We start from the raw sequence: 21,485 nt of genomic DNA on the forward strand, positions 1-21,485 counted from the left end.
ATCATTTCAACGTCTTGTACAGGTGATAGGTGCAGCCTGCGTCTCCTATAACTGCTCACCACTGGTGTGCAGTGCGGCTGCCCCGCCTCCACTACCCAGAGCACTGCACAGATTTCTCCTGTCACTGGAGGGAAACTTCAGTTCAAAAACATTTCTTGTTCCTCCATTTGGGCGGAGCTAGGCGCAGGGAGGCGGGAATAAAGAATGTGGGCGGGATTACTGTCAAGACCTAAGCCTTGTCAACCTTTCCATCTCAGCCAATCAACAAGTCGGGGGAGTGGCTTTCAAGTCGTAACTGCTAGCTGGCAGAGGGGCGGACCTGATGACGAGGGCGGGTGGAGCCATTAGGCCGAGGCACGGGGGACTGTACTATGAAGAGGGGCTGGGCGGCAGATCAACTCCTGAGTTGAGCGTTTTGAACCTCCCCGTTCTCTAGTGATGTTTACTAATGGAAGCGTCCAAGCCACCCCCCCTTCCAATCCTTACCGCTATGCGCGGCTCCGAGCGCCGGGGACTGAGGCTCGGGAGTGACTGAGCGCCTGGCTGCGGGGGTTCTCTGCTGTGCTGCCCGTTCTTCTGCTGTGTCCCGCGCAGGATATGTGCTGAGTGTTCCGGGCGCCGCTCTCCGATACTTCCCAGGTACCTGTCAGTGGCGGCGGGAGGGTGTGCGGCTGTCCGCGCTGTTGGAAGTGCAGTCCTCGCAGTTCTTGTGGCTGGAGCTGCTCTGTGAGTTCAGAGAAGTCCCGGAGAACAGTTTCAGTTGTTGTTATTTAGTTCAGGCGTGTTGTGAGCATCATGGAGGGGTGCTGGGGGGTGGTCAGTGTGTGGTTATGGGGGGCAGTGTGTACTTATGGTAGTGTAGGGTTATAGGGGGGCAGTTTAGTTATGGGGGTGCTGGGGGCAGTGTAGGGTTATAGGGGGGCAGTGTAGGGTTATGGGGGTGCTGGGGGGTGGTCAGTGTGTGGTTATGGGGGGCAGTGTGTACTTATGGTAGTGTAGGGTTATAGGGGAGCAGTTTAGTTATGGGGGTGCTGGGGGCAGTGTAGGGTTATAGGGGGGCAGTGTAGGGTTATAGGGGGGCAGTGTAGGGTTATAGGGGGCAGTGTAGGGTTATGGGGGTGCTGGGGGGTAGTGTAGGGTTATAGGGGGCAGTGTGGTTATGGGGGGCTCAGTGTGTGGTTATGGGGGGGGGCTCAGTGTGTGGTTATGGGGGGGGGGCTCAGTGTGTGGTTATGGGGGGGGGCTCAGTGTGTGGTTATGGGGGGGGGCTCAGTGTGTGGTTATGGGGGGGGGCTCAGTGTGTGGTTATGGGGGGGGGCTCAGTGTGTGGTTATGGGGGGGGGCTCAGTGTGTGGTTATGGGGGGGGGGCTCAGTGTGTGGTTAGGGGGGGGGGCTCAGTGCGTGGTTATGGGGGGGGGGCTCAGTGCGTGGTTATGGGGGGGGGCTCAGTGCGTGGTTATGGGGGGGGGGCTCAGTGCGTGGTTATGGGGGGCTCAGTGCGTGGTTATGGGGGGGGGGCTCAGTGCGTGGTTATGGGGGGCTCAGTGCGTGGTTATGGGGGGGCTCAGTGTGTGGTTATGGGGGGGGGGTCAGTGTGTGGTTATGGGGGGGGGGTCAGTGTGTGGTTATGGGGGGGGGGGTCAGTGTGTGGTTATGGGGGGGGGGGTCAGTGTGTGGTTATGGGGGGGGGGGTCAGTGTGTGGTTATGGGGGGGGGGGTCAGTGTGTGGTTATGGGGGGGGGGGTCAGTGTGTGGTTATGGGGGGGGGGGGTCAGTGTGTGGTTATGGGGGGGGGGGTCAGTGCGTGGTTATGGGGGGGGGGTCAGTGCGTGGTTATGGGGGGGGGATCAGTGCGTGGGGGTGCTGGAGGGGTCAGTGTGTGGTTTTGGGTGGCCTGGGGGGAATCATTGTGTGGTTATAGGGGGGCAGTGTGTTATGGGGGTGCTGGGGGGTCAGTGTGTGGTTTTAGGGGAAGTATTAAAAGGCGCTGTGGTTTTTAGGGGTGCAGGAGGGGCAGTCTGGTTGTAGGGTGTTGGGGGGAGCGGTGTGGTTGTGGGGGGATGGGCAACATGGTTGTAGGGGTGGCAGGGGGCAGCGTGGTTGTAGCAGTGTAGTGTTGGGATATATAGGGCAATAGAGTTTGGTGGTGGATATTGGTAGTAGTCTGGTAGAGCGCAGGTTGTGTAGTATCAGCATCGTTTATGGCTGTGGTCTCAGTGACATGGGATGTAGGGTGCAGTATGTTGGGGAACATTTACTACTGAGTGGAGTATTTGCAGGGTAAGAGCTGTATGTTGTATTATAAAGAGCTCAGTGTTGTTGGGTGCTGGGAAATGGATGGTGGCGATAGGTGGCACATTGTACCCTGTTATTTTGGGGTGCACAGGTCAGACTGAGATACTATGTCACTTGCTATAAAGATGCAGGATATGTGGATGGTGAGATGGTATGAAGATGCTGTCAGGGCAGAAGACATGGGGTGTCTGCCTGTGACCCTGTTTATTTTACAGTCATTTGTTCTGCTTTCCTGCCTCATTATCATAAATAGCACAATGTGCAGAGAGGTCTCGTCATGTAAAACTGTAGTCCCTTGAGCTGTCCGCCCTGGTCTATAATCGCACAAGACATAGATATCCCAGCCCTCATGTGTGTGACTGTATTCCAGACTGAAGTAAAAAGTGTATCCTGTGTATTTATTTTTATTTTTTGCTGCCTAGTTATGTAGCAATAGAGAGGTGGTCACGTGCGTGCATAATTAACTAGATTTACCTATCGGAGACCTGGGAAAGCTGGGTGATGTCTCCTGAAGGAGTTGGCATGGTGATCATAAAAAAAAAACTAAAAAAAACCGCAAGGATTTAGAATTGGCTTTTTGTTATTTTTTTATTGTGTGCATGTTTGTGTAGTATTATTAGTATTAGTATTAATTCTAAACCTAATAATGCAAAATCATAGAATAAAGCTACCTTCACACCAGCGTTTTTACTGCATCCGGCAGGGTTCAGCAAAAGCGCTTCCGTTACTGATAATACAACCGTCTGCATCCGTTATGACCGGATCTGTTTGTATTATCTGTAACATTGCCAAGAGGGATCCGTCATGAACTCCTTTGAAAGTCGATGGGGGATGGATCCGTTTTCTATTGTGTCAGAGAAAACGTATCCGTCCCCATTGACTTGCATTGTGTGTCATGACGCATCCGTCTTGCTCTGCATCCCAGGACGGAAAGCAAACCGCAGCATCTCCGGTATGAGAACGGAAGGGAATGCATTTTGGAGCCCTCCGTGCTGTTCAGTTCCGTTTTTGCCCCCATTGACAATGAATGGGGACAGAACGGAAGCGTTTTTTTTTTCGGTATTGAGCCCCTATGACGGATCTCAATACCGGAAAAAATTAACACTAGTGTGAAATTATCCTAAAAAGTATAAGATAAATAATATTGATATTATTCTGTTATTTCATATTTATTCTTTATAGTCTTTATGATTATTATTTCTTGTAATATTTAGCTATTATTACGTTATTGTTTGGTTTACTCCGCACAGAACGTGCCCCCCCCCCCTCTGTTCATGTTGTATTTTTATTCTGTGAAAGTTACACAACTCCCAAGAATCTGCCGCGTCCAAATGTTATTTTTCAAGTGCAGCAATTTTGTGCCAAGATCTAACCCTGTGTATAAACATGTTAAATCTTCTGGTGGAGGAGAGTGGGTCGGACTCCTTTCTGTTCTTCCACAGTGCAGTGATTTCATAGAGCGGCTCGGGATCTTGTGCAGTCAGATGGGCGGCCGTCTGCGCGTTATTGATCGCCGCTCGGTAACCCTAGCGTTCGGTTGAGCTTCACTTTGGTCTCGGGCAAATATTCGTTTCTCTTTGCCAAGCTGCCTGCTTCTCTGGCCGGTCCGGGTGCTTCTTGGATATCATGTACATACGTCTTTCCCTCCTCCTCCCCTGATTCAGAACTTCCTAGGTTTTACCTTCAGTCCGCTGCTTTCGACGTACTATAAAATAAATGCCCCCTGCTAAGGTGTGTGTTTTTTTTTTTTTTTGTCTGCAAGTTCTTCAGTTTTAGGAGAAGCAGAAACAGAGGGACCATCTATGGGCGATGACTTCCTATCCTGGGACAGGACCCCCATGTCCTTGTAATTGATTTTTATCCCAGCTTTAGGACGCCCCCTGACTTTAGACATGTTTAAAGGGGTTTTTCTTCAATTGCCCTGGATAGGCGATACATGTCTGATAGCAGGGACCCCCACCGATTACTAGAATGGGGGTTGCGAGCCTGTACCTTACAGCACAACAGAAGAGTTTGAATGGAAAAGGGGTCATATCTGTCCTCTGCCTCCCCATTCGTAGTCCATGGAAGTGACCGAGACCGCACTTGTCTGCTTCCATTGGCCCCGTACCCATCGCTTGCAGATCTGGCTGCTGTAACGTGACAGACTATACGAGCGTCCACGTACAGTGCCCATTCAGATGTCTGGGTGACCATGTAATATACGGTACTGCCGAGTCCATCGGGGTGGTAGACCCACTCTTGACAGCCTGACTCTAGTTTGACTGTTCGAAGGGGATTCCATGAGAGGAGACAGGTTATCATAACTGGTCAAAAAGCCCTTCTATTGGAACAAACATGTAGACCCCAGAAAAGTGATACGGTCATTACCCATTTATGCCAAGACCAGGTCATCCCTACAGCTGTGCTTGGAACCAGGTAAGAGAACCTATGGAACCAGTGGTCTCAGCGCTATAATTAGCGGGGGCGCTGGCGTATGGCCTAAATGAGTAGACCAGTACTAGAAATGGCAAATACTAGTTGGGAGGAATAGGGTGGGACTATTATAGATTATGCATTGGGCCTCCAGGTGCTTCAGCTTAGGCGGCATTCACATGACTGTATCCGGTTTGCGGTCAGCAAATCGTGGATCCTGAAAACATGGGTACCGGCCGTGGGCATCCGGCATTTTCTCGCTATATGTAACAAATGCCTGTTCTTTTCTGCAAAATGGACAAGAATAGGTATTTCTTTATTATTATTCTAATAATAATAATAATATATTATTCTTTTTTTTTTTTGCGGGGCTGCAGCACGCCCATATGGATGCAGAAAACACACGGTGTGCCATCTGCATCTTTTGTGGCCCCATTGAAATGAGTCTACTTTTTTTTTTTTTTTTTTGTATATCGGACACGGACCGAAAATACGGTCGTGTGAACACCCTGTTATGCATCTGTATTGGATACAAGCTATAGATTGCCTGTTTTAGATCAGGGATCGGCAACCTCTGGCGCTCCAGCTGCAGTGAAACGATGACTCCCAGCATGCAACCTTGTGGGCCTGTTCTATGAACTCCCATAGAAGTGAATGGATCCCACTGGGAGTCGTAGTTTCACACCAGCTGGAGTGCCGGAGGTGGCTGATCCCTGCTTTTAGATGTTTGAACGGACTCATTCAAACGTAAGGAATAATAATGCACCAATATCCGTAACTTCTTACCGCCAAACCATACAGCTCACCATGTAATATCTATGCTATCTGGAAGAACGTCGCCCAAATTGTGCTGTTGGGGGCAAGCAGAACTTTAGAAGTTGGACGTTTTCAGATGGTATTGTTTGTCCTGGAGATAAGTAGTGACTGAGGCGTAAAGCAGCCGCTTCTCTCGCCGTGTCGGCGGGCGCCTATATCACGTCTGTCTAGAACTTCCCTCTCTATATACTGTCACTTCAGAGCTTATTCCTTAGAAACCTGCAAGACATTGTGTAGGTGGTTTACACATCTGTCTGCCGGCGTGTGACATCTTTGCCGGCTTTATGTGGGTATGTCACTCGGCTGTCTCGCAGACTGATGTCTGTCTTTTCAGTAAAGCTTTATGCAGGGCTCTGCCCCGGGCATCTCTATGTACAGAGCTGCTTTGCATGCGGTCTCTTGGTTACCATTGTTTGTAATAATTTCCCTTTAGAGACGTCCTGGTCGTGTCGTAAGAGATGACGGTAAGGAGAGAAGACGCCTCTTCAAGATGTGCTTCCCGAAGAATAATTTTCAGATCTAATTTTAGCACTCTGAGGTTTTGTAATAACTCTGCATTTGAGGTGCCCGTGACGGCTGACACTGGCACCGCCCCTATGACTCCTTTGAAACAGGAAGTGTTTTGTTTGGCAACGTATGCCCTCTTCATTGTGGAATGGTTGGGGGTGGACTCGTGGGGGGGAGCGCCCCTTATCTTCTAATTAGCTTAGGTGGTGACGCATGCCCCATTAGACACTTCCTTAGCCGTGTCCTCTCATTTCATTTTAAAGCTGGCTTCCGTTTTTTGGAAACTAAGCCAACATCTGAAACGTTCTAATAGGGATTTCAAGATCTCTGCTTGCAGTGAGTGAATTTCCTTTGGTCATATAGTGGCTGGAATCCAGTCTCGATCGTATCTCGCCACCACGGGTGCACAGCTTGTTTTTAGACGGTAAAGATCTAGGGTCCCCTGCACACGACCGTATCCATTTTGTGGTCCATAGAATACGCATGCGGTCCATGTGCGTCCCGCAGTAAAAAAACTAAAAAAACTATTCTTGTCCGCAAAATGGACAAGAATAGGACCAGTTCTATTTTTTGGCGGGGCCGCAGAACGGATATACGGATGCACACAGCCCATGGGTGTGCTGTCTTCATCTTTTGCAGCCCCTTTGAAGTGAATGGGTCCACCTCCAATGCAGATTGAATGCGGACCACCCATTTGTTTTGGGGGAAATAACTGCCCTGAAAATCCATAAAAATGCATGTGTTATAGGAAAAAAAAATGCATGTGGTTTTGTGGCACAGACTAAGGGTTATTTTGGCGACAAGCAGCTGGATTTCTGCAAGCCCCATTCAGATGAATGGAATGGCTAATCGGTTACAGGAATTTTCTGCACCAAAATCTGCCGCGCGTGGAGGCACCATTTCTTTGCCAGTTGTAGTGTTTTGCTTTCCTGCTTTAAGAAATTAGGAAATTGTAGCTATTTACGTATGGCACAAGATGTTCTTTCCTATAGGAGATCCTTCTATTAGTATACATTTCCTCCCTGCTCCTTGACACGACGTCCTGTTTCTTTTGCACTTCCTTGGCCTTATTGTGCCCTTCAATGTAAGGAAAGTGGATGCTATATGTTCTACTACGTGGTGCGATTATCCGGAGATGACCAGAATTATCTACTCGCATTAAAGGGGTTTCCAGGATTAGGGTCTCTTTCACACGTTGGTGAATCACGGGCGGGCAGCACGCCTACCCATTGATTTTAATGTGTTCACACATCAGTGGGTCAGTGGAAGAACCACGGAGACGCACACTGCTTTGGTCCGTGATGCGGCCCAAATGCGTCCTTTGAAGTCCATGGGTCAGGGATAAACCCACTGAGACTACATGGATGGCATTGGTAGGAGATGTGCTAGAAAATAGCTTTCCGTATGGCACATACAGTAATTACATAGAAAAAATTGGGCTGGGCATAAAATTTTCAATGGATGGTTTCGCAAAAACGGAACGGATACGGAGTACATTCCGTATGTGTTAAGTTTTTTTTTTTTTTTGCAGACCCATTGACTTGAATGGAGCCACAGAACGTGATTTGCGGGCAATAATAGGACATGTTCTATCTTTTAACAGAACGGAAATACGGAAACTGAATGCATACGGAGTACATTCCGTGTTGTGTGTTTTTTTTTTTTTTTCCGGAACCATTGAAATGAATGCGGGCCGTTTTTTGCGTTCCGTATACGGAACCAAACGGGAAAAAAAAAACGGTTGAGTGAAAGAGGCCTTAGGGAAGATTTGTGCCACCTCTGTACATAGGCTGTGTCTGGTATTGCAGTTCAGTCCCATCACCTTTATATGCTTTCCATATTACATATATCAGATCGGTGGAGGCCAGTGCTCGGCACCACACCGATCAGCTCTTTGAAGGGACCGCAGCTTCATCATGGTTTACCTGCACACCATCTACATGGCAGTGCAGGGTAATGACGGCTCCGTCCTGTTCACTTCAATGGAGCGAGGCTGTCATTACCTTGCATTGTGTCCATTGCCAGCACAGGGGCTGAAGCGTTGCGCTGAGTGACGCCCCTCTACGGCTTTGATCACGTTTGCTCAACATCCCCGTCGTGTACAGATCAATAGAACGTTTTTGAAGCACTTTTGTCTCTTGGTTTCATTGATTGGGGGTCTCACTACCCAGACCCCCTGATTAAAAATTCTGACATGTCACTATGCTATCTGAAAATTGGGAAGGACTCGGCTCATGGCGAACACGCTGCTTACGTTATTCTATACAATTGGTGTTTTGTCTGGCGTGTGTATGTAGATTATTTTTTTAATGTATTTCTCAGACATTGATCTGTGCCTGAACATGTAGCCACCTTGCGATGCATCTCATGTGGTTGTATACCAGACAGGAATGTGAGAGGTTTCCGAGACTGAATAGGTTCAATGTAACTGTAAAACCTCCTTGTAATCCCTTCCTTTTTACCTGGTTTAGGTTTAGCTATTAAAGGGATGAATAGTTCTGATATACCCCAATTACAGTCCATTGTGCGAACCAGAGGCCTCTCCAGGAATGTATAGGGTCCCTTTCACACGAGCGAGTTTTCCCGCGTGGGCGCAATGCGTGATGCGAACGCATTGCGCCCCGCACTGAATCCCGACCCATTCATTTCAATGGGTCTGTGTACATGAGCGGTTGTTTTCACACGTCACTTGTGCGTTGCGTGACAATCGCAGCATGTTCTATATTCTGCGTTTTTCACGCAGCCCTATCCCCATAGAAGTGAATGGGGCTACGTGAAAAATACGTCGCATCCGCAAGCACGTGCGTTTTGCACTGATGGTTGCTAAGAGATGTTGTTTGTACACCTTACGTTTTATTTTTTTTTATCACGCGTGTGAAAAACGCTTCAATGCGCATTTCCCCTGCGCGAAAAAAATCTGGACCACTGAACGCAATCGCAAACAAAACTGACCGAACTTGCTTGCGAAATGGTGCGAGTTTTCCTGAATGCATTCGGACCTAATCCGTATCGTTCGTGTGCAAGAGGCCTAAGGTGGTATTCCCATCTCCATTAGGAGCCTCCATTGCAGATTCAGTCAAAAGAAACCTAAAAATCGTCAAGAAACCGTAGAACATGCTGCAGCGTCTTCTCGATGATCTTCTATGGTCTTCTGAAAATAACTGAGAGACCACACTGGGCTATTTTAGGAAGTCCCATAGAAGATAATTGAGAGCAAGCTACGCATGTGCCCTCGTCCCATCGCTCTGGGACTTCCCGTAATAGCCATGCCAGCGGTGATCTCCAGTAGGATGAGATGAATGATGGACATTGTATAAGGGAACTTGAAAACCCCTTTAAGGCAGCCATACTTCTTAGATAGAAGTAGGTTGATATTTGGTCAACCGTTGAACAAATGATTTGGTGAGCGATCGTTTAGTGGACGCAGCCATGCAGGTTTACTCCATTTTGGCTGTTGGCCATACCTGTTCAATGACACTGGGCCAAGGACAAACTATCTATCTGGGAGGGTTCTTTCAAACGACCACAAGAATGAGTTCGCATTCGTTCTGCAGTTTTGCGGAATGGGTGCGGACCCATCCATTTCAGTGGGGCCACAAAAGATGTGGACAGCACACCGTGTGTTGTCTGCATCCGTTGTTCCGTTCCGCAGCCCTGCAAAAAATATAGAGCATGTCCTATTCTAGTCCGCGATTGTGGACAAGAGAAGGCATCTCTGTAATGGGCTGCCCGTTCCGCAAATTGCAGAATGCACACGGGTGGCATCCGTGTTTTGCGGATCCGCAATTTGCAGACCGCAAAACACGGCACTGTCGTATGAATGCGCCCAAAGAAAGATCATTTTGTGGACGAAAGGTCTTTCATACAAACATTGGCCAAGAATTTCAAACGTGGCCAAATTAGTTTCAAAAATAGGTGAAATTTAACGTTTAATGACTGTCTATCAAATGTTCGTTACGGTTGAACACTGCCGTTTTCATCAACTTTAGTCTAGTGTTAACAGATCCTTTTATTGTGTGCACCATTTGGGTTCACATTCAGATGTGTCTGATCAGTGGGGGTCCAACACCCGGGAACCCACTGATCAGCTGTTTGAGAAGATGCTGGCAGTAGCAGCTTTCCTGAGGCCATGTGACGTCCTGTTCATTGGCCTAGGTGCACCAAGGCCTAGCCACAGCTCTGCCCCATTAAAGTGAAGGCGGCTGAGCTGTGATACCAAGCACAGCCGCTGTACAAGGTAGGCCACTGTCTTTAGTGAGCAGAGAGAAGGCTGCGGTGCCTCTGCAAGCTCCGGTGCGTTATCAAACAGTTGATGGGCAGGGTCCCGGGTGTCAGACTCCCACAGATCAGTAAAAATATCTTGGAAACCCCCTTTAAGGGGGTTCTCCAGGCCTTTGATTTAATCCTCATTATCCGTCCTGTGTTGGAAAGAGAGTTTGGTCAACATGCTTCCGTCACACCGATGTCTCCACTGTTGTCACACTGGCTGCCGGCTCTTCCGCTCAAGTCCTGACCGGAGGTGTTCCTGAGTCTTCCTGGTCATGTACAGTGTACGCAGCTGAGGGGTAGGCTTGGGAACACATCCCGCTCGGGCCCGAGTGGAAGAACCTGCAGTCAGTCTGAGCGCAGCAGAGACAGTGGCGTTGGTGGCGCAACAGACTGGTAAAGGTCCCTCTACGCTGGCCAGTTTAGCAGGCGAGCTTCCTTCCAAGCGATCACTTTCTCGTTGGTGAAGGAGACCGCTGTATTTACATGCAGCGATCTCCTCCACACTATGAGGATGAGTGGTGGCTCCTGCTATTGCTCATCCCGGTACAGACTCGTGGTTTGCCGGCAGCAGAGGTTGTTTAGACGACAAACAACGATTTTCAGTTACCCAACGAAGGAGCTTTTCGTTAATTCGTCGGGTATTCGGCGGCACCATTACATTGGCAGATAATTGCTAGTGTGGTTCCTATGAACTGTAGTTAGTGATTATCTGGCGCAGGCATGCTCAACCTGCGGCCCTCCAGCTGTTGCAAAACGACAACTCCCATCATTCCCGCACAGCCTACAGCTATCGGCCTACAGAAGGGCATGGTGGGAGTTGTAGTTTTACAACAGCTGGAGAACCGCAGGTTGAGCATCCCTGATCTGGCGGATAAAGGGCCCTTAAGTAACATAGAAATAGATGGTGCCAGGATTTTATGAAAGACCCGGAGAACCCCTTTAAGTTTTTGTTTGGTAGAAGGCAATCAGCGGGCTGTGAAGAGCTGTAGAGTTGTGACACTCGCACGGAGATAGTATAAGAATGGTCTGCTGCTCCCCAATGACCCCGCTGTCTTCACACGACCCGTACAGTGCGCGGTTTAGCTGTTCAGGTTCTTGCTATTTGGCCATTATCATTCCTTTATAGGTAGCTCATCCAATGTGTTTTTTTTCAGTTTAGCAGGTCATGAAGTGATTTCTGTTTCATCCAATCCATTCATTGCTTAATCGGATCTGTCAATGAAGTGAACTTGTAGGTAATTTGTGAAAAGGGCGTCAAAAGCTGATAGAAATAGTCATAGTGCTTTTGGATAATGCCATGTGTGTTGTTGGTAATGCCCCCATGATGGCACTGGTTTCAGACCAGTATCCGATTGGCCGTTGCAAAATTTAAATAGAAGGACCCTCTTATTCTTCCTACAGTCAGCGACGAGCCTTCATGTTCTGTACAGGTAGTATGGGTCATCCAGACATGCTGTGGACTATAATGTTCAACCACGTGAGTGGCTCTGCACATTGGCATTACTGCTCCGGTTTATAACCGAGTAATGCCAGCTTAAGGCCTCTTTCACACTACCGTATGGCTATTTCAGTGTTTTGCGGTCCGTTTTTCACGGATCCGTTGTCATTGTCTTTCCGTTCCGTTTTTCCGTATGGCGCATCATACAGTATACAGTAAATACATAGAAAAAATTGGGCTGGGCATAACATTTTCAATAGATGGTTCCGCAAAAACGGAACGGATACGGAACCATTGAAATGAATGGTTCCGTATACGGAACGGAAAAAAACGGCCCGCAAAACGAAAAAAAAAAAAATGCTAGTGTGAAAGAGGCCTAAGTTCTGAGAAACACCTGTTGACTTGATTTTATAATTGGAGCAAAAGGACAGACACACGAGCGAGTTCAATGCGAGAAACTCTCAGCGTGTGACCTCCCCTCCTCTGACTGGATAGTACAGCATTATACTGATTTATAATGCTGTGTGACTGTGAAAGCCCTGGAATATACTGAATTACACTGACCTAATGCTGTCAGTGTAATACAATAGACTCCAGGTCTCACAGGGGCACACAGCATTATAAATCAGTATAAGGGCCCATTCACACGACCGTAGGCTGTCTTTTGCCCATATTGTGCAAACGACTTTGATTTGAATGGGTCCGCAATCCACAAGATGCGGAGAGGAGGCATGGATTGGAGCGCTTGAAGCGCCTGTGTACTTTTTGTCTGTGCCCCCACACCACAAAAGATAGGACATGTCCTATCTTTTGCCGTATATTGCGGATCACAGACCCATTTAAGTCCATGCGCCTGCGCAGCAATACTAGATTCACAGTGCCGATTCCCGCGCATTGCAGACGGTTTATGTTAAAGAGCCCTAATGCGGTGTGATCCTGTTAGGGGGACCTCACACTGTTACGCTGCGAGTTTCTTGCATTGAACTTGCTTGTGTGTGTCTGGCCTTAGGGTTCTGGTGTTTCTGACTACAGGCGTAGTGCTGCAGACTGCTCTGTTCTTGCTGCCAAAAATTCCAATTATCCTGACAGAAACCCATTAACATTGGTATGCTCGTAACCCTACCCCGCATGTGTGATAACCCTACTGGCGGTCATTAGCATTTATCACTTGTAACTTTTCTGTGGCTTGGATGTGTTTTTACAACCAAATCACAGCAACTTTTTTGGGGGGCCCATTTCTGACTTTGTCGCGTGACATATGTCACTGCATAGAGCCAGCCTAAAAGAGCCTAGGCCTCTCCCTGATAATTTTAACACTGCGTCAGTCTTTGCCGTTGAAAGGCTTCTTTCTCTAACAAAAGTTTTTTTATTTTTTTTGTTTAACCCCTGGAAAAACCCCATAGAAAACACATGCATTTTTTTTCCATAAGGCATGTATTTTTATGGCTTTTTTGTGCAGTTTTTTTCCCCCCAAAACAAATAATTTGAATTAACGTGTTCTTTGTTTCGCACCCAATCTGCATTTTTGGCAGGACTGATGCGGACCGCTTCACCCATATGTCTGCTCTGCGGCCCTGTAAAAAAAAAATAGAACGTGTCCTATAGAGGGCAGGACAATCCATTCCGCAAAATGGGGGACAAACGGGTGGGATCCGCAGTTTGCGGACAGCAAAAACTTCAACGGCCGTGTGCATGAGCTCTCAGAGTATGTTCACACAGGGGTTTCCTGCAGTTCTGCCTTGCCGATTCCACAGCGCATGCATTCAGATATATGTAGATTTGGAAAACCTCATTAACATGTAGCAGATGCTTTCCACATGGAAATATGAGCATGGTGTGGATTTCACTCCTTCATAGGGGTGGAATCCATGGAAAATCTGCATGTAAGGCCTCATGCACACGGCCGTTGTTTGGGTCTGCATCCGAGCCGCAGTTTTGGCGGCTCCGATGCGGACCCATTCACTCCAATGGGTCCGCAAAAGATTTGGACAGCACACTGAGTGCTGTCCGCATCCGTTGCTCCGGTCCATGGGCCCCGCAAAAAAAAATATAACCTGTCCTATTCTTGTCTGCACTTTGCGGACAAGAATAGGCAGTTATATTAAAGGCTGTCTGTGCCGTTCTGCAAATTGTGAAACGCGCACAGACGCCATCCGTGATTTGCGGACCGCAAAACTCGCACAACGGTCGTATACTTGTAGTTTTGATGTTCAATCACTGCTGATCAACTGCGAGATCTGCATAGGAATTTGCCAGGACTTGAGTGGACTTACCTTTAGGCCTATTGCACACGGACGTTTTTTTTCCCGTTTAGGCTCCATTCACACGTCCGCAAAATGTGTCCGCATCCTTTCCGCAATTTTGCGGAAAGGATGCGGACCCATTCATTCTCTATGGGGACGGAATGTGCTGTCCGCATCCACATTTGCGGATCCGCACTTCCGCATCCGCGCTTCCGTTTCCGCAAAAAAATAGAACATGTCCTATTCTTGTCCGCAATTGCGGACAAGAACAGGCATATTCTATTATGTCGGCAATGTGTGGTCCGCAAAATGCGGAACACACATTGCCGCTTTCCGTGTTTTGCTGATCCGTGTCTCCGTGTATCCGCAAAACACATTGCGGACGTGTGAATGGAGCCTTACTGGACGTTTTTTGCGTTCCGTATACGGAACCATTCATTTCAATGGGTCCGCAAAAAAAACGGAATGTACTCCATATGCATTCCGTTTCCGTATTTCCGTTTTTCCGTTCCGTTTTAACATAGAACATGTCCTATTATTGCCCGCAAATCACAGTCCGTGGCTCCATTCAAGTCAATGGGTCCGCAAAAAAACGGAACACATACGGAAATGCATCCGTATGTCTTCCGTTTCCGTTCCGTTTTTTGCTGAACCATCTATTGAAAATGTTATGCCCAGCCCAATTTTATCTATGTAATTACTGTATACTGTATATGCCATACGGAAAAACGGAACAGAAACGGAAACACAACGGAAACAAAAAACGGAACAACGGATCCGTGAAAAACGGATCGCAAAACACTGAAAAAGCCATACGGTCGTGTGCAATAGGCCTTAGAGTACGGGGGGGGGGAAAAAGTGAATTTAAGGGGCTGTCCCATAAAAAAATGTCTACATTTTTCGAAGCACCACCTGAATCTGAATTCTGATTACATATAATTAGAAATATAGTAAAGCCATTGAATTCTTCAATAAAATCTGTTTAGTGCCGCCTGCTGTGTTTTATTTTTTATTTTTTATTATTTCACTGTCCACCATCCTTCAGCGGCCACCAGCCGGATCTACTGTTAGAAGCTGTGGCCTTAAAGAGCAATGAATGTGGTAGCTCTGGATCTGTGAGAGGTGCGGGGCCGGTTCTAGAAAGAGATTGTCATCTACTATATGATGTCTGATTTTCATACACTAATCGTGGCCTGCTAAAATGGTAAAATGATTATGGATTTTTAAATTTATTTTTATTTTTTTAATTTATGAAGCTGCAGTTTTAGTTTTCCTTCTAAATAGCTTTTTATTTTTATTTTTTATTTTTTTAATTTTGCTTGGATACTGATTGCTATTAGATTTCTGCCAAGATTACAGGCAGCGGTCTAGAAAGCCGAAATCGGTGTCCTTCCATATGTCGGAGTGAACACAAGTGTAGACTTCATGGCAGGACACTACCCGCCAGATGTGCAGCTTTCCATTCCTCTGGAGCAGCAGCTGATTCCAGCTCTTCTACTTTCCACAGAACACGTGCTTTGGATGTTGTCCCAAGTAAACACTGTGCGCTCGCCCTCTGTGCGTCAGAGATGTTATAGGACGTACAATGAACGGTTGACATTTTGTATAAATGTTAGTTGAAGGGTTTTTACTGCTGTGCAACAAGGTGGCATCTTTATATCTCGATTCTTCTTCCCCGATTCCCTTTATATCCGAGTTCTTGCTTGAAACCCCTCCATACCATGTGTCAGTCTTCAGAACGTGTTTCTTACAGTTAAGGGTCCAGCAACATGTATCGCAAAAAAGTTGAACAAATTTTTTTTAAATTTTTTTTTTGTAATAATAATCATTGGATGGAAATTTTTAGCAAACGTCTTGTTGCCGTCGCGGCATGTCGCATTGCAAAACTATTGACTTTAATTACAAACACGGACTGGAACGCTGACCATCATTACAAACGTGGACCAAACGCCTTTTGAAATCTATGGGTCTGTGTAAACCACTCGCCCACCACGGGTGGCATCCATGCCCTGTCAGTGATTGTCGCAGACCATTGGTAGAAGATGATCTGGAAACTGGTTTTCAGCCTAGCAGTGCACGTGAAGGACACATGGACCAAACACGGATCCTTCATGGATGAAGCACTGACCAACTTGTCATGAACGTCACCACGGATGTGTGAATGAGGCCTAAGGGCTTATACCCAAAAATGGATTCAGGTCCCATTGTTTGAAGGCAGGAGAACCTTTCCCAAATACCAGTTTTTACTGTTTATAATATGGCGCCATCTTTCCAAAACTCTGCATTATCCTCTATTTATGGACCTTGTATCATCCATCGGGTACGACTGCTCGTTTTCAGTGTTTGACCCTTGTAAAAATGTTGCTGGTCACCTGGAAAATGAGCAAAATGCAAACCTGTTGGGTGTTCACATCTTTCCTTCGGCACTTAAAGGGGTCCTCTCGCTTCAGGAAGTGGCATTTATCATGTACAGAAAGTTAATACAAGGCACTCACTAATGTATAGTGATTGTCCATATTGCTTCCTTTGCTGGCTGGATTCATTTTTCTATCACATTATACACTGCTTGTTTCCATGCTTACAGACCACCCAGCAATCCAACAGCGGTGGCCGTGCTTGCACAATATAGGGAAAAAAAAAGCACCAGCCTATGTGCGCTCCCATGGTCCCGGCCACTTTCTCTACATAATACACTGTAAATACAACCCCTTTAACATTGCCATTTATTAAGATCGTTCGTCCATCATTCACTTTGTTTTGGACTGTGTGGTTGATTATAGTTAGTCGGTGCCTGTTATTGGCATGGCTGGATATCGCTGTGCACTGCCAGATCCCCTTTCTGTATAATCGGATCCGGTCGCTTGCTGACATACATGCCAGCTTTCGGCCGGACATAGAATGTTGCGTGTAGTATGTCCGTGAGTCTGGCCAAATGCTGGCATGTATGCTGGATACATTGAATTCCGTCAGTCTGTCCGACCGAAGTGCATATGTGAACCCAACCGTAGACCTTTGTGTAGAAAGAAAAGATCTATTTTCTTCGTCAAAATAGTTGACATACGTACGGGATGAACTTCTTGTAGTTGAGGCACTTGACTTGTGCTGCATCTGCTGTGAAGCCTCCATCACAGATTCCGTTAGAGAAGCAGGACACAATAGTGCGACACGTTGGGCTCCCTGACGAAAACCCGACCGATCCAATTATACTCAATGGGATCTATTGGGTGCTGTTTGTTTCCATTATGCAATGGACCAGAGCTTCGGTCATGGCGGCCGTTCTACTCCTAGAATATGGCAGAACAATAGGAATATTTAGTGCCAATGTCAACAAGCTCTTAGTAAATAGAAGGTTTCCATGCCCTTTTAAAGGGGTTGTCCCATTACAACAACTTAAAGGGCTTATCCAAAGTCTAAAACATTCCCCCCCCCCCCCTCAATGCAAGGACCCCTCGAACAGATTATACTTGCCCCGCTCCCCGGCACCCTTGTCGCTCCTGATTCCCCCGCATGGTTGCGTAGTGTCACCCACGACGGGGTTGATGCAGTGGCGGCCATGCGAGAATCAGGAGCGACACGGGTGCTGGGGAGCGGGTAAGTATAATCCATAAAAGGGGCCTCGGCATTAGGGAGTTATTTTAGACTTTGGGTAACCCCTTTAACACCTATCCATAGGATAGGGATGCCTTATTGGGGAGGAGTATCTGACCACTCCATTCAGCTCCATGGGACTGCTGCAGATAGCCGAGCACTTCTACTCCATCTCTGACAGTCCTTTAGCGTTAAATGGATCATGTCTGCTGCTCTATTGAAACAGCGGGAACACGGGCCCCTGTTCTAGTGATTGGCGGGGGGCCCCAGTAGTCAGACTCGTGCTCATCGGACATTATCCCCTATCCTGTGTGTAGGGGATGAATTGTTGGAATGGGACAATTGTGTAAAGGGTTTATTAATGACCTATCTTATGTATATTGGTACAGCCACTAATGGCTAGCGCTGCACTGCTGGGGGTGCAGGATCCTCCCCAAGGTGATCCTCTGATTGATGTGGTCAGCTGCTGGTGTGTCGGTTCACACTGGTATTCTTACTTCACCTTGTCATATGTCACCACTTCCCCTCTATTGTCTGCTGTCAGTCTAAAACCATCATCATAGAGGGGGCTTAGACAATACACTTTTATTACAGACTCTGCGGTCTGCTTTTTTTTTCTTCTCTATTGTATTGTCTTATTTAGAACCTGAGATTAATCTTATTGACTTGGAGGCGTATACGGCGCTGTTCACATCACATTTTAAAGGTATGTTTTTATGTACATGTTGAGAAATTCTCCAAATGTATACCTCCAACAGAAGGCTATAATGTATGGCACTGTATAGGCATTGATGGGCTGCCCATGGACTGACATAGTAAAAAACTGAATTTACTATGTTTTATGGTATAGCGTAGTCTACTATGCTGTTCCATACCGCAAAATCAAAAAGTATATTCAGTGGAGACCGGGGCCATTTCTTTGGCCACCATTGTGTGAGTGACTGTAGCACATATACCAGGACCTCTTTCTGGTGTATATGCCAAGCGTGCCCTCGCCCTAATATAAATACCCTAGCCATCGCTTACTAGTGTGTACAGTGATCTTAAGTCTTGGCATTTGTAGTGTACGTCCTATTTTCTATATAAATAGATCCTTTCAGAGCTCCTCAAAATAAACTTTCTGCTGTTTTTGCCAAACACAGGAGTTGATCCCAAAAAAAAAAAAAAAAACATAAAGGATAGCCTGATGCTACTTCTCTCTAGTATTCACTCCTGTGTCTGGCTCTGAAAACTGCCCTAAGGCTCCATTCACACGTCCGTGGTGTGTTGCGGACCCGCAAATTGCGGCTCTGCAACACACCCGCCCGGCACCCCTATAGAAATGCCTATTCTTGTCCGCAAGCTGCGGACAAGAATAGGACATGTTCTATCTTTTGCGGACCTGGAGATCGGGGCCGCGCTCCGCAAATGCGGATGCTGACAGCACACTGTGCGCTGTACGCATCCATTCCGTCCCCATAGAAAATGAATGGGTCCGCACCCGTTCCGCAAAATTCCGGAACGGATGCGGACCCATTTGCGGACGTGTGAATGGAGCCTAAATGTGTGATTCCGGCCTGAGGGTATAGGTTGGCTTTTGGTGGACTGTAGGTGCGGTGGACTGCTTTGTAGGAATTGTTGGTTGAGCAGAGTGACTGTGGGTCCTACGGATGACCAGGTCAGCATGACATGAGGTTGATCAACCTTGGAAAGCTTTCCTGTGTTCTTAGAGGATTACCACTGATGCGCTTCAAAGTATCGGGTGTAAGGGAGAATTTATGCGGTGTTTGCAATGTTCGTTTGATGTATGTGCTGGGAAGGCTCCTGGTGTATACATGAAACGTGTCTATCGGCACCCGTTAGTACTAGTCTCCGTTGGGCTGGTATTGATTAGATAGATGTTGTATATAATTTTGTTGTTGCGTAGTATAGTACAGTAAATATCTTAACATGGGAACCTAAGGGTAATGTATATCACGGTGTATAGTGGCATAAGTTGGAGATCCTGATGTACATTGCACAGGGCCCTACGGATCGCCCCTTCTAATGGATGTTCAGATTTTGGGCAGATTTCTGAACCTGAAGGAGGATGCCTGATGATCCCGCTGTGGAGGTGCCTCTCGTTTGTCTTTCTCCCTCCGTTCCCTTGAGATTTTCACAGGTGAAAGACGTTTGATAACTGATGAGAAGCGTCAATGGTCGAGCATAATGGAAGTGAAACTCCTCTCTTTTTGTTACCTGTATTGTTTTTGCTAATGTTGTTGTGTAATTGTATTTAGTAATAGTCGGCCATCCCTCTTTACACACTGAGCTTCCTGTCGGCTGCAGTCATGTCCGTCTTTTCATCTGGCTTGTTTTGTAGGTCATTTTTAGCTTGCTCCCTTTTGTCAAGGTGTTAGGCTAATTTCACACTGGCGTTTTGGCTTTCCGTTTGTGAGATCCGTTCAGGGCTCTAACAAGCGGTCCAAAAACGGATCAGTTTGCCTTCTAATGCATTCTGAATGGAAAAGGATCCGCTCAGAATGCATCAGTTTAGTCTCTATTCCGCTTTGGAGACGGACACCAATACGCTGCTTGCCAAACGTCAATGGGGACGAATCTGGTGGCCAAGACGGATCAGTCTTGGCTATGTTAAAGATAATACAAATGGATCCGTTCTGAACGCATGCAGATGGTTGTATTATCTGAAGGGATCCGTCCATGACAGATCCGCACAAAACGCTAGTGTGAAAGTAGCCTTAACAATACCCCTAGGCGCCTTCATCTATTGGGGTTGCGTCTGGCTGCATGCGACCAGGCCGCTCCCTCCAGTGGTTGTCAGGCGTGGCTTTGTTGGCCTGCACCATTATGTGGCAATATCTGTTTTTGGGAACAATAGTTTATTTTGGCAACTTTTTCTGAATTATGCATTTTTTTCGGTACCCTTGTCTCTTAGAAAGAAAATACGTTTGTGTGCATGAGCCCTGTGTCTGTTCCGTTGTGTTTTTGTTTTTTTGCGGACAGTACTCGGAACCATTCATTTCAAGAATATAACATGTCCTATTATTTTCCGCCTTGTGGACAAGGATACAACTGTTCTATTAGGGGCCAGCTGTTCCGTTCCGCAAAATACGGAATGCGCACGCATTATTATTATTATAATTTTATTTTTTTTGTGGACTGCAAAATACATACGGTTGACCCGTTGACGGATGCAGAATCACACAGAAGGGCTTCTGTGTGCATTCGCAATGCCACACTGCGAAAGATGGTTCATGTCCTATACTTGGCCACAACATGTGGAGCATGGACCCATTAAAGTCAGTGGCCTCTAACCGTGTGGATCTGCAGTTTGTGTACTGCAAAACGCTTACAGCAGTGTGGATTCGGCCTTACACTGTGATGGCACACATTCAATTAGTATATTCATTACATATATACATGTCCCAAATTTTGGGGAGGTGGAAGTAAGACCTCATTCCATTGTGCTCTAGTGAATTTTCAAGGTTTTCCATGACTTAAAGGGGTTATCTGGGAAAAGATATTGATGACCTATCCTCAGATCTGCTGGGGTCTGAGACGCGGGACCCCTGACAATCAGCTGTTCGAAGAGGCCGGGGCGCTACATGAGCACTGCTTCCTCTTCCTAGACCACGTGATGTCACTGTACATCGGTCACGTGGCCTAGTTGCAGCTCAGCCCCTTTCAGGTAATGGGGCTGAGCTGCAATACCAACCACAGCCGCTGCGGTCAGAGATCTGGTGAAACAGCTGATCTGCGGGTGGTGCCGAGACTCAGACCCCCGCCGATGTGATGATAACCTGTCCCGAGGATAGGGGATTCTTTTTTCCCAGGATAACCCCTTTAAGAGATTGTCACCTCTCCTCTTTTTTTATTAAATAATTGCATTCCTTGTAACAATTCTGGAGCGTCTACATTGCATCATTAACACCTG

The 21,485-nt window shown here is 47.0% G+C and overlaps 1 protein-coding gene across 1 annotated transcript in view; it reads left to right on the top strand.

Annotated features, from left to right (window-relative positions):
• Nucleotides 1–429: 429 nt before the first annotated feature.
• Nucleotides 430–21,485, top strand: part of RAF1 (Raf-1 proto-oncogene, serine/threonine kinase) — a 94,683-nt gene continuing 73,627 nt past the window's right edge. The window contains 1 exon segment of the mRNA XM_040406795.1: nt 430–639. The gene's annotated coding sequence lies outside the window, so the exon portion shown is untranslated.

This window comes from Bufo bufo, chromosome 9 (assembly GCF_905171765.1).
Source record: "Bufo bufo chromosome 9, aBufBuf1.1, whole genome shotgun sequence".
In the NCBI taxonomy this organism is placed as follows: Eukaryota; Metazoa; Chordata; class Amphibia; order Anura; family Bufonidae; genus Bufo; species Bufo bufo.